The sequence below is a fragment of the Octodon degus genome, unplaced genomic scaffold, assembly GCF_000260255.1.
Source record: "Octodon degus isolate 3935 unplaced genomic scaffold, OctDeg1.0 scaffold00129, whole genome shotgun sequence".
In the NCBI taxonomy this organism is placed as follows: domain Eukaryota; kingdom Metazoa; phylum Chordata; class Mammalia; order Rodentia; family Octodontidae; genus Octodon; species Octodon degus.
This window is the reverse complement of record NW_004524705.1, coordinates 1110754-1116360: the sequence shown is the minus strand read 5'-3', so window position 1 is coordinate 1116360 and position 5607 is coordinate 1110754. Positions and strand designations below refer to the sequence as shown.

Genomic DNA, 5607 nt, shown 5'->3' with positions numbered 1-5607 from the left:
TAAACTCGAAGCCTTTATATTGAAGTGGATGCCACTTGAAGATATACTCATAAGTGAAATAAACCAGACACACATGTGTAAATATTGTATAGTTTCCCTAGTATAAGAACTAAAAGGAAGAAATACAAATAAAAAAGTATAATACAAGTAAAAGGAAAGCAGGATCTCTAGGTCTAACTAATCAAAAGAGGGAAAGGAGAAGAGCTAGGAAACATGACAATGTCAAGCCATACAGTTATATGTAGAAGATGAGCAAGGCAATGATCCTGAGAATCTCCAGAAGATTTTTTAATCTAGCAGTTAATTGGAAAGATTCTCACCCTGACTAACTATATATGCTGATATCTGTGAACTAAGCAACTGCACTGCAGATGGTAATCTGTAATAGTAGTTTCATGCTTGGAGTGCCTGTCATTCTGGTCTTCTGAATACGGGCTGTTTGTCTTGACATGCCAGTTGCTGCTGTGCTGTTTCTCAGGTAGATGATTGTTCAAAAAGAAGGGGGTCGTGAATGAAGGCAAGAGATAGGAAAAGAAATATTGTGGGACTGTCCTGATTCAAGGTTGTATATGCTTAGATTTTTAGACTTATGTGTAAACATAAGAAGTATATAATTCTTTATGCCTATTTTTAAAAATATATTCTAATTTTCAAATATTTTTAATCATATTCTATAGGGACTTAAAATTCAACATATCAATACTTGATGAAAAATATCTGTTCCATGTTATGCCTAAGATGTTTGATATTCAGACTGATAGTGAGGTTAAGCTTAACAGCCTAGGTTGTATGGTAATAACAATAAGCTTCTCTTCTGAAGGGTTAACAACCTAAGTTTGCAGACCAAAATTAGAGAAAAAGGAGGGCTATAAGGAAAGCCAACATTTTGGCCCTATCCTTCCAAGGTCAAATAAGACTCAGGACATACGAAAACTTGTACTGTAACGTCATGTAACTCGGTAGTGTCCCAAATTTTCTGATCAAGGAGATTATGGGGCCAAAGAGGAAAGTGATCGATGATGTGGAGTGTGCCTGAGAGTCACATGGAGAGAAAACATTCTCTCAGGCTTTCACAGAGAGCACATTGGCCAAGCAATGGCCGTGACTCCACATGGCTGACACTGACAAAGGTTCTACAATCTGAGGTATAGGATCTCAGGATAAATCCTGAGGGGATTTCACTGACCTTATTAGACAACTCTTGTTGCATAGGTCCTGCTTTACCTTGATCTTAACCATCCAGCAGAAAAGTACAAAAACAAAGTATAAGAAGTAAAGCCTTGGTGTTATGTTGAGCTGTAGGGGACTCAGGTCAACAATGTCTGACATTGCCAGTGAAGAGGAAGACCCAATACTATTATGGACTACTGAACTCTTTTAGAATATTTTGCTGAGTTTACACACCTATAATATTTAAATGATGGAACTTAACCAAAAAAAAGGGGATACAGATGAATGTCCATTTTGTATCTGTGTATTCAGGATGGTTACGATAGATATACAGTTACAATCTTTTAATGAATAGAGGGATTTGTTTTAGTGGTGTTTGTGAATGGGATGTCAAGTCCGCCTCTTGTACAGCAATTAACCACTGGGAAGAATTATGTAATTCGTTGATTGTTGAAACTGTCCTACCAATTTGGTTTGAAACTGTCTCATTGCTATTTGTTTCTCAATAAAATTATGGGGGAAAAAAAAACCACTTAGCCCAGTCAGATTTCCTCCTGAGAGTTTCAGGGAAGAGATGCTTGGGCCAGCAGGCAAATTCCCCAATGTCAGGAGTTCCTAGTGGAAAGAGTAGAGCCAGTGGGTGTGGCCATGAGGAAAGGTGCTTCAGCACCATGTCCAGTACAGCACCGGAACTGGTACACACAGAGAACAGACTTCTGCTGAACCCCAGATGGCCAGAGGACTGAGTATGGATCCATGGCAAAGTGTGTCCAATGCATTTGACCCAAAAAGAAAATCAGCAAAACATGGAAAGGGATCTGCAAGCATCCTGCTAGATGGAAAACACCGAATCAAAGTGATATTCTCAAAAGTCCATTTCATTACCTAGAAGACTTGGGTGAAGGAAAGACAAACATGGATTATTAAAAATCAAAAATGAGGGTGAAAAAAGCTTAAGCAAAATAGTATTGTGGACGCTAGGGAGATGGCTTAGTAGAATAAGCTCTTCCCTGGCAAGCGCAAGGTCCTGAGTTCAATCCCCGGTCCTGCCACAAAAAAAAAAAAAAGTATTGTGGCATTCTTAGCTACATTAATTTATTCCTTATCTCAGCCTTATCAAGGATTTTTGTGTTGATGGCTCCAAAGTATGAAGTATGTAACAGTATTAAGAAGAGGATGCTGCTTCTGCGTACTGTTCTGATTGCATCAAACCAGGGCCATCCTTTCAGTAGGCAAAGCATGAAATGACCTATAATACTTGCAACTAAGGCCAGATTAGCATTTGAGCTTGGTCAGGCTTTCTCCAGCAACATGAACGTGGAATCAGAAAAAAAAAAAAAACTTGTCGGTGCTAAGGAGATAGCTCAGCGGCTTAAGTGCCTGCCTGGCAAGCACAAGGTCCTGAGTTCAATCTCCAGTACCAAAAAAAAAAGACTGTCTCAAGAAACTTATCAATTGATGTTTCATATGCAAACAACCTGAAATATATATATATATATATATATCCCTGGCTCTGCCCACCCTGATGTCAGGGCTGGCATGGCATGTGGTGCAGGGGATCAAACCTCAGTCCTCTGAGCCTGCATAAGCTTGCCTAAGACGCGCTTTATACTGCTTATACTGCTGAGCTATTTTGCCAGCCTAGATAGATAGATAGATAGACAGACAGACAGACAGACAGACAGACAGATTTTTTTTATTTAGCTCATTATGGAAACGTCCCCCAATGGCAGGAGTCCCTAGTGGAAAGAGCAGAGCCAGTGGGTGTGGCCACAAGGGAGGGTGCCTTAGTACCACTTCCGGTACAGCCCCTGAACTGGGACAAACTTTAAAATGTGAAAGTATTGCTTGATATGAAGAAAGCCAGATAACTTCTTTCTTCTCTTAATTAAATAATAAAAGTGTAAATGAAGGAGAAAGGAAGTAAGCTCAACTGCTTTGTGCAATGGCACACACCTGTAGTCCCAGCTACCCAGGCTGAAGCAGGAGGATCATGTGTCCTTAGCAAGCCGCCCCCCATCCCATCATAGGGGCCGGGGAGATGGCTCAGTAGGGTACGTGCTTGCCTGGCAAGTGCAAGGGCCTGAGTTCAATCCCCTGTTCCACCAAAAGAAAAGACCCCATCATAAAACTGATAGGTTTTCTCAGGCGCCTGGCACAACAGAGAAACAGACAGAAGGAAAAAGGGAAAGGGGTTTTATTATCTTGGAGGACACAGAGAGAACTTGGGAAAATAAGGAATTCTGTGGATTAGAACAAAGGGAGACTGAAGCATTTTATGGCCTTTGGCCAGGGGTGGGGTTGGTTATTTATTTATTTATTTATTTATTTATTTATTTAGTGGAACCGGGGATTGAACTCAGGCCCCTGTGCTTGCCAGGGAAGCACTTATTCCACTGAGCGATCTCCCCGGTCCCCAGGGGTGGAATGTGAAGGGGATGTTTAGATATACCTGAGTAGCTGATTCGGGGTCTTCTCTGAGATGACAGGAAGGGCGAAAGGAAATTGCAACCTGGACTGAGTTGGAGAAGAGCGGGGAGGTGTTCTTGGGAAGATGGGCTTTTGTTTTAAGGACTTCAGCCATTAGATAACCACCATAATGATTTAGCAATTTATACTAAGGCCAGAACCTATCAAAAATAAGTAAAAAGACATGGAGATTTTAGCTCAGTGCTGAAGTGTTTACCAGCCTACCCTGTGTGAGCCCCTGAGTTCAATATCCAGTATCAAGCAGAGAAGAAATAACAGAACCATGCCTTCCGACTTTAGAAAGCTACTTTCAAGTAAAGCCAAACAAGCAAGCATGCGCACAACTTCAGAGCTTCCTCTGCATATTTTTATTATAAACTACTGTAGGAAATGCTCCAGTGAAATGGAGTAAACTGACCAAATAATATGCTTAGCACAGAATATTCCTGCTGGGGCAGCTGGCGTAAGAAACGGCAAAACTACTAGTAAGTTGCTAGCAGAAAGTTGAACTTCACTAAAGATAAACCAATAAGCATAGGGTCAGCAGGGAGCGGCGATGAGGCAGGTGTATCCTGGAAGGGGAGTGCAGGAAGTGAAGGCAAAAAATGCTGCTATTTTTCTGCTGAGCATGGTGGCGCGCCCCTGGAATCCCAGCACTCAGGATGCTGAGGCAGGAGGATCACTGGTAGGTGACGGCAGGCTGTCCCAGAGGCGGGCTTTACCCAACTTCACATAGGGAGAATAGCTTTTTCCAGATTGAAAAAAGGGCTGGCCAAATAGCTCAGCAAATTAAAGTGCCTGCAAGAGGCGCAGGGGTGGGGGGTTTGATCAGGCAAGCCGTGCCAGCCCCGCCCCCAGGGCACACTGAGATGGCAATTGAGACTGGGTGTGGTGGCGCGCCTGTAATCCCAGCACTTGGGAGGCTGTAAACAGGAGGATCACTATGAGTCTGATCTAGTAGTGAGACCCTGAACACACTGTAGACCCTTCCCCAAAACACACACACACACACACACACACACACACACACACACACACACAAGACCCTGTCTCACAATCGAGTAGCACTGTAAGGTGGTGATTTGAGACAAGACCGTAGTACTAAGGTGCGCTGTCCACATTCAGGCTGGCATGCTCCGTGCTCCTGAGAGTCGAACCCACTTCCTTATAGGCACTGTTGCTTTTTTAAAAGTTATTTCACCTTTTTTTGGTGAGGGGTGTTGACCCCGCCACACAGGGAGCTAGAGCTGGGACCACCCCCTAGATCTGCCTATGACACGGGCACCCAACCTGTTCTGATTTAGAGCACTTTTGCACCCCACATAAGAAGGAAAAAGACTGTTCCCTATCCCAAGCCACCTGAGGGAGATGAAACAGGACGTAAAATATAGTAAATGGGCATGGAGCAGACTGGAGTCGGTTGCAGGGCAGATTAGATTTCCATGTTAGTAAACGGCTAAAAATTAAAACTTTATCCTATATAATTAAAGGCACATATGGAAGTTATTTTGTATCAGTGACTCAAACCTGGTAAGCAAACTCCAGGAAAGATGCCCTTTAACAAATGTACTTTTTAACAGTTAAACAGGGTTGAGGAAATAGCTCAGTGGCATAAGTGTCTGCCTAGCAAGCGCAAGATTCTGAGTTTCATACTGGAAAAAAAAATAGTTAATTGGGGCTGGGAGACAGCTCAGCGGTCTAAAGTGCCTGCTTAGGCAAGCTTAGCAAGCGCAGGGGACCTCTTTTCAGTCCCCGGCACCACATGCCTGGCCAGCTCTTCCCTCAGGGTGGGCTGAGTGGGCCAACCCCCCCCAAAAAAAAAACCAGTTAAGTAAATGAAAAACTACCAAGCACCTGGCCTCAATAAGAAACACGGGGGCTGGTGAGATGGCTCAGTGGTCTAAAGCACCTACTTAGAACAAGCTTAGCAAAGCACAGGGACCGCGGTTCAATCCCCCAGCACCACAT

At 43.3% G+C, this 5607-nt stretch overlaps 1 protein-coding gene across 2 annotated transcripts in view; it reads left to right on the top strand.

The window, feature by feature from the left end:
- Dhfr (dihydrofolate reductase) overlaps nt 1-5607 on the top strand; it is a 13166-nt gene that overhangs the window by 6335 nt on the left and 1224 nt on the right. The gene's annotated exons all lie outside the window — the stretch shown is intronic.